At 38.7% G+C, this 12,212-nt stretch overlaps 2 long non-coding RNA genes across 3 annotated transcripts; both read right to left on the reverse strand.

Moving 5' to 3' along the window:
- Positions 1-1,086: 1,086 nt before the first annotated feature.
- LOC148209694 (uncharacterized) lies at positions 1,087-3,917 on the reverse strand. 2 transcript variants are annotated; one of them, XR_015793082.1, is made up of 5 exons: positions 3,475-3,917; positions 2,530-2,608; positions 2,135-2,300; positions 1,936-1,960; positions 1,087-1,600 (listed from the first exon to the last, which is right to left on the reverse strand). It is a non-coding gene; the product is annotated as an uncharacterized LOC148209694 (long non-coding RNA). The 2 variants fall into 2 exon arrangements; XR_015793081.1 differs by having other exon boundaries at positions 1,936-2,300.
- Positions 3,918-9,862: 5,945 nt separating this feature from the next.
- LOC148209695 (uncharacterized) lies at positions 9,863-12,200 on the reverse strand. The gene is made up of 4 exons (XR_015793025.1): positions 11,831-12,200; positions 11,541-11,727; positions 11,417-11,451; positions 9,863-10,208 (listed from the first exon to the last, which is right to left on the reverse strand). It is a non-coding gene; the product is annotated as an uncharacterized LOC148209695 (long non-coding RNA).
- Between the last annotated feature and the right edge of the window lie 12 nt (positions 12,201-12,212).

Consider the following 12,212-nt stretch of genomic DNA (forward strand, 5'->3'; position numbering starts at 1 on the left):
TAACTCAAGCTGGGTCAAATTACCGTTTTACTCCTGAGTTACATCTAACTCTTTAAATACCACTGCTCCTCTAATGAACAACCCGATTATGGTGCGACCAATAACCGAAAGTCCCTCTCGGGCCATTGAGAGGGTGGGGCCCCTTGTTCAAGTCTCGGAGTCAGCATTTAAAAGAACACTAATCTACTCCCTAGAGTCGGGGAGAAGTGAATTTCATCGTGTGAAGTTACGTTCCCAACTCCCCACTCGGTCTCGTCCCCAAAATGATAGGAATATTGAGTCGGCGACTCGGGCCACTCTCACCCATACAGATCAAAGGAGGAGCCCTCATGGGCAGGAGTCCATAACTCACTCAAGATTGAGAATGAGTTGCTTGGTCATCCTAAGAAATAGCAATCTGTTAGTTAACGGTGTTACATCTAAAGATTGGCTATTTCGCGATCCGGTCTTATACAAACTCATTGTATAGGATACCCCCATTTGCATATCTCCACACGAAAGACCTGGATCGAGTCGTCTATAACATTTACAAAGTGGACCGTATCTATAGTGTTGCCAGGATAAGGTATCCAGGCTTATCCATATACTATAGACCCTTTAGATTATTCCCGGGACATTATCCACTTGTGTATCAGAAGTATATCAAATATATACCTAGTATATCATAGATATATCAAATATATACCCAGTACATCAAATATATACCCAATAGATATACTGTCCCGGTTACATGATAATAACCTTGGATGTTTAGTTTATTGGATTTTGGATAATGCAATGCTATGAATTCAACAACAAATTGATTGAATAAAACTTTATTGAATATCATTTGTTTTTACATAAATACAAACTACGAGTTTAGGGCAACACAGCCAACAATAATGAGTACTTTTAGCGATCCACTACACAATTGAGCTATCTAATACCAATACTGTTGTAAGCTCCAACACATAACCAAACCATCACAACACAAAAACAATCAAATTCCAATAGTTCACACACATAACACTTCCAACTTAATAACAATCTATCTCAAATTATAATATAAATCTTTAATAGAATTCAACAACCACAACGCACATCGGTTCTCTTCTAATAAAATTTAGCAATATTCACAACATTTACACATAAATTTCATAAATTAGTCTCCCCTTTCATTAAGTCAGCATAATATGCTTCATTAAAAAGTTAATACACAAACAAAATGAGCATAATGTCAACTAGCTCACTAATACAACGATAACTAATTGAAATGTATAAATGCTTCAAGGCTTTACATATTAAAAACAAAAGTAATCAAAACTATATTTACTATGTTTGCCCAACTACGTATAGTTTGCAACAAATCCCTAACCTATTCATCTCGTACCTCATCAAGTTTGATTTGAGTATGCATCTTTTTTGAATTGAATTAGTTGTAAAAAATGATAGATAATGCAAGTATTTCAAATATAAAAAGAATACACAAAGTAGAATTGTATCTTGAGTTTGCATGAAAGATATACAAGATTAGTAATTGGAGTGTCTAGATTATGCATTATTTGTCGGATGTACTTCCTGACATAATATCCACACTCAACTGATCTTGGTTGGCGTGGACCTACACATAAAAGAAATAATAAATTTTTAAACTTATTAGAAAAATAGTAACACAATTTTAAAAGAGAGGGAGCTAAAAGACAAAGGCTAAAAGGTAGAAATCCAAAGACTTTAAGTTACATATAAATATAATTATAAGAAAAATAAAATGAGATATTGGTAGAAGAGACGATAAGCAAAGTTAAATTTTAACTTTTTCGAGATTGTTATTGTATTTGAATTTCATAAAAACATAAACGAAGGTGTCTAAAATTTATAAGTCTGAATAATGACCAACTTCGAAAAGAAGAGATAAAAAAAATGAAAATGGAGTAATAATAAGAAAGAGAAATTGACCTTGGTGCTACATCTTGCTTCACATCTATTAGTAGTAGTAGCATCAGAGTTCAAAATATGAGAGACAGAGAAAACAACCTTTGTATTAGTACCAATGAAAGAGATTAAGAATATGTAGACATACCTTGATAATAAGTTACAGAAAATTCTCTAGCTCAACTGTCTATTTCTAATTTGGAAAATACGAAATTGAGTTTACCTTCTTCGTTTTTATCATAATATTGGATTCTGCCGGCAAAAAGGAACAAACTCTAGTCAAGAACAGATACTTGAATCACAGACTCTTTGTTCCGAGTACAGAGATAAACACCAGTACGATTCAAATCAATTATCACCTCCTGCCACTGAACTGTCTTCATTCTCACCTATAAACCATCATGAGCAATTCCTTATTTCTTTTAAAGTAATTGGAAAAAAAAAACAACATAAGTAAAAATACCACGAATCTTGAGAATGTTTAAAAAAAATTATAGATACCTACATTATTAATCAAAATATCAACCATTCCCTAAGCATTAACCGCATGGACAAATGACAACCATGTAATAAGTAAATGGTATAGACTAGTTCAGTTAAAAAAGAGAAGTATCTTACTGTCTTATCATTGAATCCAAATCAACTTCTTTTAACACATCTCCACCAAAGTAAGAGCTTGATTGCCAAACCACTTCATCTGCAAGTAAGAAAACAATTTAGTAAATAGGTTCATTAATTTGTTAGTATGGAGTAGTTTTATGAGATGTGGAGTTTGTTAAATCTATGAGATAGATTTGCATTAGTTAAGTGTTATTTAAAAAATAGAAATAAAAAAGATGGAAAAGAGGGAGGTGAGTGAGGTTGTCAATAGGATAATTGGTTTTACTCACTCCCTTCCCTCTTGAAAGGATCCTCAATGAAGTTTCAAATAGACCAACTATGTAGATATAATTTTCTAATATATAATTGAGGAAAATGAATATAGCCAATGACAAATGACTAATGAAAATTTAGAATAGAGAGATAATTTTTTTTGTTTTGGTTAACAAGGAGATATAAATTAATAATATTGAAAGGAAGAAAGATAAATGATCAAACAGTTGATAAATCAAATATGTTGATACAACATGCTTGTCACTTGCTACTCTTTTGGCCATCCCAAAACTCAAACTATTATATCTAATAAAATTTAGGACCAAAGAACTTACTTTTTAAAGCAAGAATAGCTTCCAATGATGAGTTTAATAACTAATCCGGTCAATCTAAGCGCATTGAGGTCCTATCAATTATTTAGATATGTATTAAGAGTCCATAAGCTTCCATGTTTCTGGAAGCCGAGATGAAGAAAAGTCCATTTTACTTTTATTTGGGTTATCTTGGATTTTTTTTCCTTTACATACCAATTTTCTCTCGAATATGCCCGTTCTAAAATTTTTCTACCAATTGTTTCCTTGAAAAATGTTTTATTAGCAACTAACACTAATAAAATAATTTAAAATATTACTAGCACAATGTGTTGAGGTTTAAATGCATGGAAGAGTAATGAAGCAAATGGGTCGTTACCCACTGGCCGCATAAAAAACTGACGGGTGTTGGATGGGTCGATGTCGAATGCAAACAAAAGAAAATTTCTAGGCTGGGTCATTGCTCAAAGGCAGCGGGTAACAAATTGAGCATTTCCGGAGGGAACCGCCACAAGTTGCTGTAGAAATCGCCAAAGGGGAATGGCGCCCTGGGTCTAGCTGTATTTGACTACTGCAGGGAGTCGGTTTTCTAGCTGCTCAGTGCCAGCACCGGTGTCGCTTCACGTGGTGGTGTCATGCTACTGTAGAAATTGATGGAGAATGATGGGTGTGCTGTTGAAGAAACCGCTGCCACAGGTGTCGTCAGAGTCGCGGATGTTACGCTGTCGAAGCCCACCTCTCGTCGTGCTGAGTCGGTGAGAGAGCCAGTTTGTGGCTTCACCGGGGAGGTTGCTGGTTTCATGAAAAAAAAAAAGGAGTGGCGGCTTGGAGGGGGGAGTAGAAAGGAAAAGAAGAGCTAGGGTTTACTCTTTTTTTTTTTTTTTTTAATTCAAACGAACAATTTCTCCTTTATTTAAAAAAAAACTAAGGGTTTTTGAAATTCTAAAATTTCCTTTTCAATAACAAACCTATCGATTTCTTAGACGAGATCCGAGAGAAAAAATTAAACTAAGTTAAAATATATCCTAAATGAGTAAAATAAAATAACATTTATCGAACCACCTAAAAGCAAATAAAAAAAATCATAACAAACACAACACAACAAAGTAAAGAAAATAAATTTCAAGACGAGAATCTCAAGAATTAAGATTAATCTACCTGAAAATCGCAAAGCGACATTTGACGTCACTGTTCAAATGACATTGTGGTGTAGGCAATTTTGAGAGAAAATTAGAATTGTATTCAAGTGTAGGAAAAGTTACAAATAACCACCTATTTATAGGAAATATTCAAGGGATATGGGAAGAACTAACAACTTAACTATCTAACTAACTAACTAACTCAAAGCTAACTAAAGTAGTTACCGATAGTTACATCAATTTTCCCTCCCTCTAAAAAAACTCGACCTCGAGTTAAGAAGCCAATGTAAAAGAATCTGGGGCTGCATATGGATATATATCTGCCACATTGAAGATAGTGCTAATATTGAAATCTGGAGGTAGCTGGATTTTGTAAACATTTGGGCCATACTTTTGTAATATCACAAAAGGTCCCCATTTTTTCTTCAGTAACTTGTGTGCTGTACCAGAAGGCAGCCTTCCTTTAGTTAAGTGTATCATGACCAAATCTCCTTCTTTGAACTCTTGGTCTAGCCTCTTTTTTGTCAGCCTGTTGCTTGTACTTTGCGTTTGTCGTTTCAATATGTTGGTGAACTTCTTCATGTAATTGTTGAATCCTTTCGGCCATTTGTTCAGCTTCTAAACTGAAATCAACAGAAAGAGGAATATTAGCGAGGTCTACTATTAGTTTTGGGAGACTAGTATAAACCACTTCAAAGGGGGACTTCCTTGTGGTCCAGTTTTGCATGTGGTTGAAAGCAAATTCTACTTGTGCTAGGGCCAGATCCCATTGCTTTGGTCTATCACTACAAATACAGCGTATGAGATTGCCGAGAGTCCGATTTGTGACTTCCGTTTGACCATCCGTTTGTGGATGGTTTGTTGTGCTGTATTTTAGTGAAGTATCGAATTTGCGCCAAAGTGTCTTCCAAAAGTGACTAAGGAAATTGATGTCCCTATCTGACACTATGGTCTTTGGTATGCCATGTAAGCGGACGATTTCCCTAAAGAATAAATTTGCCACATATACGGCATCTGATGTTTTCTTACAAGCCAAAAAATGGGCCATTTTGCTGAATCGGTTCACAACCACTAACACTGAATCATAACCTCTTTGAGTATGGGGTAATCCAAGGACAAAGTCCATAGATAGATCTTCCCAAATATTTTTTGGTGTAGGTAAAGGTATATAAAGACGAGTGTTTTGTTTTGTCCCATTATTAGTTTGACAAATGAAACACTTGGAGACATAGCTAAAGACGTCTTTTCGTAGTTGAGGCCAAAAGAAGCATGCTCCCACTAGGGTTAGTGTTTTGTCTAGGCTAAAGTGATCGGCCAAACCTCCCGCATGTAGCTCTTTAATCAGGGCTTCTCTTAGGGATGTATGAGGGATACAGAGTTGATCCCCTTTAAAAAGATACCCATCTAGGATATGAAATTCTCCTGTATGTTTGTGTTGCTGACACTGAGTCCATATTTTTTCAAAATCTTGATCAGTTTGGTAAGTTGTAGGTAAGGCCGAAAAAGCAGTAACTTCACTTTGTAAAATTGTGAGAAGAGAATGTTTCCTATTAAGGGCATCAGCTGCCTTATTAAGGGTACCATCCTTGTGCTTGATAACAAAATCAAACCGCTGTAAAAAGGACAGCCATCTAGCGTGCATGCGGCTGATAGATTTCTGTGTGTGAAGGAACTTTAAAGAGAAATGGTCAGTAAATAAGATAAATTCGTGGCTAAGCAAGTAGTGCTCCCATTGTTTAAGGGCTCGAACAAGGGCATATAATTCTTGCTCGTATGTACTCCAATTTTGGCGAGAGAGGCTTAATTTCTCACTAAAGTACTCAATTGGATGTTGATTTTGTGATAAAACAGCTCCAATACCAACCCCAGAAGCTTCTACGGCTACCTTAAAGGGTTGGGTGAAGTCTGGTAGTTTCAAAACGGGTCTGTTTGTCAATTTCTGTTTCAAATGTAGGAAACTCTATTTTTGAGCTTGAGACCACTGGAAGTTGCCCTTTTTTAGGCAATCAGTGAGGGGGCCGTGATAGTGCTAAAGTTCTTAATAAATTTTCTGTAAAAAGAAGCTAATCCGAGGAAGCATTGGATGCCTTTATAGAATGAGGTTCAGGCCAATCAAATATAGCCTTAATTTTGGTTGGATCCATTTTTAACCCCTACTGACTAATTATAAACCCTAGAAAAGAGATTTTTGAAACTAGATTTTTTGATATTTATGACCAGTTTATTGTGGTGTAGGGCTGAAAACAGAGTTTCTAAGTGTGTAATGTGGTCACTTCTTGTTTTACTATAGACTAAGATGTCATCAAAGTAGACAACTATAAATTTGTGTAAAAAAGGAAGAAGTACCTGATGCATTAGGCGCATGAAAGTGCTTGGTGTGTTGGATAAACCGAATGGCATGACTAACCATTCGAATAGCCCTTCGTTTGTTTTGAAAGCTGTTTTCTATTCGTCTCTTGGACGAATTTTGATTTGGTGGTATCCACTACAGAGATCCACTTTAGAAAAGAAGTTGGCACCCCTTAATTGATCAAGGAGATCATTGATGCGAGGGATAGGAAACCGGTATTTGATAGTAATCTTGTTGATGGCCCGGCTATCCACACAGATCCGCCAAGATCCATCTTTTTTGGGCGTAAGGAGTGCTGGGACAGCACAAGGGCTTAAACTAGGTTTGATATGGCCTTTGGCTAATAATTCCGCCACTTGGTCATGTAAAATTTTGTATTCGTTTGGATTCATGCGATAATGTGGTAAGTTGGGTAATGTGGCACCTGAAATGAGATCAATGTGATGTTGAATGTCCCTCATTGGAGGTAAAGAATCCGGTGGATTAAGGAGGTCAGGAAAGGTGGATAAGAGTTGGTCAACCTCCGGTGGTATAGTAGAGGTAGTAATAGTATCTGAACTATCAAAACTTTTTATTATCAAACTCAAAATAGGAGTAAATTGTTGTAACAGAAGTTGTTTTGCATTGCAAATGTGGAAAAGATTGCCTTTGTCCACATTTTTTTAATTTGTAAGGCTGGTTAGAGGGAGTAGGACCACTGTATTCCCCATCCATGTAAATTCATATGTGTTTTCACGACCCCTATAGATGGCCTGAGTATCAAATTGCCAAGGACGTCCCAAAAGGATGTGACAAACATCCATATCGAGGATGTCACATGTAATTTGATCCTTGTAGCTTGTCCCAATGGATAATGGTACACAGGGTATTAACAAGGGCCTCACCACCTTTTCAGATCCAACTGATCTTGTATGGCGTGGGGTGGGGGGAAACTTAGAGGTTTAAGCTTGAAACCAGCTTACTTGAAACGACATTTTCAGTACTACCATTGTCAATGATAATAGTACAAACCTTACCATTGACAGTACATCGTGTGCGGAATAAGGAGTGTCGTTGTGGCGTAGGTTGTATCTTAGGGGTAAGTAAAATTCTTTCCAACACACAAGAAATTTGATCTCCTTCATCGGGTTCAAGGTAGGCAACATCACCGTCGGAGTCATGACCACAAGACTCACCCAAATCTTGGTCATCTTCCACAAAGTTAACCATTTTACGCTGTGGACATTCATTGGATAAATGGCCCACTTGCCCACAGCGAAAACATTTTCCCAATGTGGGTTTATTGTAAACATTGGATGTCTTCTTGATAGGTTGGTTAGTAGGTTTGGTATCCTCAGATCCTTTACCTTTGGAAGTGGAGGCAGAACTGGGTGTTGTTTTATCAAAGGAGAATGTACCTTTTTTAGAAGAACCAATTGGAACGTCTCCTAGTGTTCTGCGTTGGTATTGTACCCTAAACCGATTAGCTTGTTGTTCCTCCACGGTTATGGCAGTGGCAATGGCTTCATCAAGATATCCAATTGGTTGGAACTGAAGCTTTTCTTTGATGTCTATCCGATGACCACTAATAAACGAGCCACTTGGTATTGATCGGACTCTTCAAGATTAGTTCTTGCTCCCAACCTATGGAATTCCTCGGTGTAGTCGGCTATAGATCGTGTGCCCTGTTTACAATTTTGGTATTGATTGTATAAGATTTGCTCAAAATTGATGGGTAAAAACCTGACACGCATGAGCTTCTTCATCCTCTCCTAAGCGCGGATAGGCACCTTCCTAAAACGTTGCCTGTTGGTGCCCAATTGTTCCCACCAAGCGGAAGCCCCTCCTTTCAATTTTAGCGCCACTAATTTTACCTTCATATGATCTGGAGTCGACATGTGATATGAACCAAAGTGTCTTAGTCCTCAAGATTTAAAGAAAGATGTTGGAGAATCCTATGTCCAAGTTGACAACAAATTGGAGTTGCACTAAATGCATCTAGTTTCATTTATGGCCAACTCAAGATGCATTAATGGAAGTCTAAGTTAAACTCAAGATGGATTAAATGAACAAGACTTCAAAGTAGTTCAAAATCCAGTTCATTCACTCTTGGAGGGTTACAACTTCTTGGTTTTATGGTGAAGGAGTTTCATTCTCGGATTTAAAGCATGTTTAATTGTATTTTCAGTTTTAAACATTTCATTTATGTGTTTTAAGTTACATTTGAGTTAGTGGTGGTTATGGTATTGATGTAGTAGGGAGTTACAACCTTTACAATTCTTTTAGGTTACTGGAAGGGTTGTTTTGGAGGCTATAAATAGCCTAGCTTGTTCCTTTGGAAAAACATATTTGAGATTTGAGTTTTGAGATAATGAAATTTAAGCTTATTGAGCCATGAGCTTTTCCTTTGCATTTCTTGTGTTTTAGAATTGCATACTAGAATCATTCAAGTAGCCTTGATCAAGCTATCTTGTGGAGTGGTTCGAATCTTGAGTTTAGAAACAAGTTTTCTCTACTCTTGATATTGATCATCAAGGTAAATCCGTTCTAACTTCTTCCTTGGGTTGACATCATCTCGATTTGGGGGTTTTAGCATTTGTGATCTAGGGGTTTGCATAACCATAAGGGTTCTTAGATCCAATTAGCTATTGTTTTCTTATCATTTGGTATCAGAGCACTAGGCTCTAGATCGGATATATGTTTCCGTTTTCGTATTGCTCTTCTTGTTCTTTGTTTTGAAATTTTTGTTCTTATTGTTCATCTCGTTCCATTCTGTCCACGTATCTAAAAATATAAAAACAGTGTCATTTTCATTCTTCTTTTCGTCTTGTTGTCTTCTATGAGTTTATAGATGTAACGTCCCAAGATGTTATATACCATCCTAGGCAACGCTCTTCTTCTTCGGCATCTGAAGAAGATTCGTCGCTAAATTTCGTAGACACTTTTTCAATCTCTACTGCTCGTATTGGAATTTTGGAAAACATTGGCTCAATCCGTCCACATTCATCTCTGTCTTCGGTCACATCGGTCGCAGAATAAATTCCCTTTCTTTATGATCCGGTGAAATAACTCGAATTTCAAATCGCTGGGGGGACTTCTTTCTGTAAGATCCACCTTACACTTCCTCTGAGTCTAACGAGGCTCAGGTACCTTTCTGAGCCCAGGCATGCCCCTTTAAGAAACATCAGTTTGCACGAGCTAAATAATTCACCCGGCTAGCCTTAACTCTAAACACGAGATAATCAACTCCCTGGGAAATAATTTAAATGAAATAAAGCTTCGACTCCCATACGTTCCACCAGAAATATCAATTTTATAAACTGTCAAAACTTCACTCTCCATGGGCAATTTAAAAACAAAGACATCTCATATCCGCCTCAGTGGCTAAAATTCTTAAATATAAATAAAACAACCGTACACCTAAACTCCAACGACAACAGTGATGCGTTTACCAGCAACATCCATAACAAAATAAAGTAGTTATAAAGAATACAAAATTTCTCCTCGGTCCACACCTAACAATAACATAAATCCCAACGCTACTCGTACCAAACGACCCTTCCCTCTATCCTCACTGACTCGACTAGTGATCCCTCCTCGGTCAAGCCCTCTCCACATCATCACCGCGGTCGACCCTGTTCACACCTGAAAACAGATAATGATAAAAAAGGGGGGGGGGTGAGTACGAAAGGTACTCTGTAAGTAGCACTTTCTAACTAACACAAAAGTCATGCTCACAGTCACGGCAAATAAAATAAAACGATAGCAAGGCAATTAAATAGACAGCGAGAGATAGCGAACAATAACTTGACATTTACATACAACAACCATGCGTCGGAACTACCAAGACTACAACCAATGATTCAATAGCCCTTGTCCCACAGTACTAAACCTCCCTCTACACCCCCCCTGTTACTCCCCGTTTAACTTCTCGAGGCATGATGGCTCTTGACATTTATCCCCAAGATACCGCCCCCTTCCTTTTATAGTACTTGATGTTCGACCTTGCCATTTATTCCCAAGGCCTAGCACCACTACTTCGCAAGCACCACTCTACTTTAATCCTTCAAGCCTAACTCCTCGAGTCGCATTGATCCTTGACATTTATCTCCAAGGCCTGAATACTCCTCTACAGAAACTTGATGTTCGGCCTTGCCATTTATTCCCAAGGCCTGAACTGTGCACCGGTCCTTGCCGTTTATCCCCAAGGTACCGATGACTTCCCAACGTATTGGTCCCTGACATTTATTCCCAAGACCCCAATACTCATTTACAGAAATTTGACGTTCGGACTTGTCATTTATTCCCAAGGCCACTACTCAAGGCTTTGAACCTCCAAGCAATTTATATGCATTTTCAGATCAGAATACCCATAGTTACCGAACTGCCAACCCGTCCCTTCACCCTTCACCCTTTCACCACTTCACTAACCCTTCCATGACCACCTACAGGTAAATTTCCCACATTCCAATTCACTGCACAGTTCACAAGCATGCTTTTCCTTGTAATAAACAAGACACACCCAACAGCTCACAACTAAAACAATATAAACTAAATTATCAGTTTAACAACGCGAGCATTTCATTAACAACATATTTGCAAAACGTCATGAGCCAGTTACTTCTAACCACAACAATTTAGAATCTACTAGTCACCTACAACAATAAGAACAGAAAGCATGTTTCCTCACAAGTGTTCAATACTAGAAAGATGGCAAAAAAATCACTAGAAGTTCACAAATCAAAACTAACAATCCTACATGCTCATTTAAATTATTTTAGCAAAAAAATCAGCATCAAAACCATTCCGTTAACGCTAAATAAAGCACGCACTCGCCCCCTGGTGCTACTTACTCAACCACATCCTTAAGTTTGAGTCGAACTCACACCTACGCACAAAAACAGAAAAATACAGCAACATAAATATACTGTTCAGCCTTCGAAAACAACTCTAAGAGGGTTCAACGGGTCTCATTACCGCAAAACGACTTCGTGTAGGTGTGGGTAAAATTAGATCTAGCTTGCAAAGGGGTGGGTAGCGTAAATCGGGCTTCGAACGGCTGAAGTTAATCACCGGATACCACCCAAAACACCGCTGTCCACGTTTTTACAGCAGCGAGAAGCGCCCAAAAAGACCTCCAACGGCTTCGATTTGGTGTCCGTTACTACAAAACAATTTCGCTTAGGTGTGGGTATTCCAAATCGATTTCGTTTAGGTGTGGGTAATCCAAATCTAACTTCGAACAAGGGTGGGTCAAAGAAAATTACCGGCTTCTCGGATCTAAGCTATTCAAGTCATTGGAGTTTGTCGGATCGAGGGAACACACCGTGAACAACCACCACGCGCCGCCCCGCCGCACCAACCGCTGCCCAAAACCACGCGCCGCCGCCTGCTGCTGCCCGACGCCCGCGCCAGCTGCTGCCCGACGCCTGACGCTACTGCTGCACTGCCCGACGCCGCCTGCTGCTCCGATGCTGCTGCTGCGCTGCCCGACGCCGTCTGCTGCTGCCCGAGCCCGACGCTGCACCTGCTGCTCCGATGTCGCCGCTGTCGTCGCGTCACCTGAACGGAGTTGCTCGCCGGAGAAGAAGAACCCGAGTGGGGGGGGGGGGGTGGCCGGCGGCTTCAACAAGAGAGGGAAAGGGAGGA

This window comes from Momordica charantia (assembly GCF_013281855.1).
Source record: "Momordica charantia cultivar OHB3-1 chromosome 8 unlocalized genomic scaffold, Mcharantia_2.0 BLBB01000008.1, whole genome shotgun sequence".
In the NCBI taxonomy this organism is placed as follows: Eukaryota; Viridiplantae; Streptophyta; class Magnoliopsida; order Cucurbitales; family Cucurbitaceae; genus Momordica; species Momordica charantia.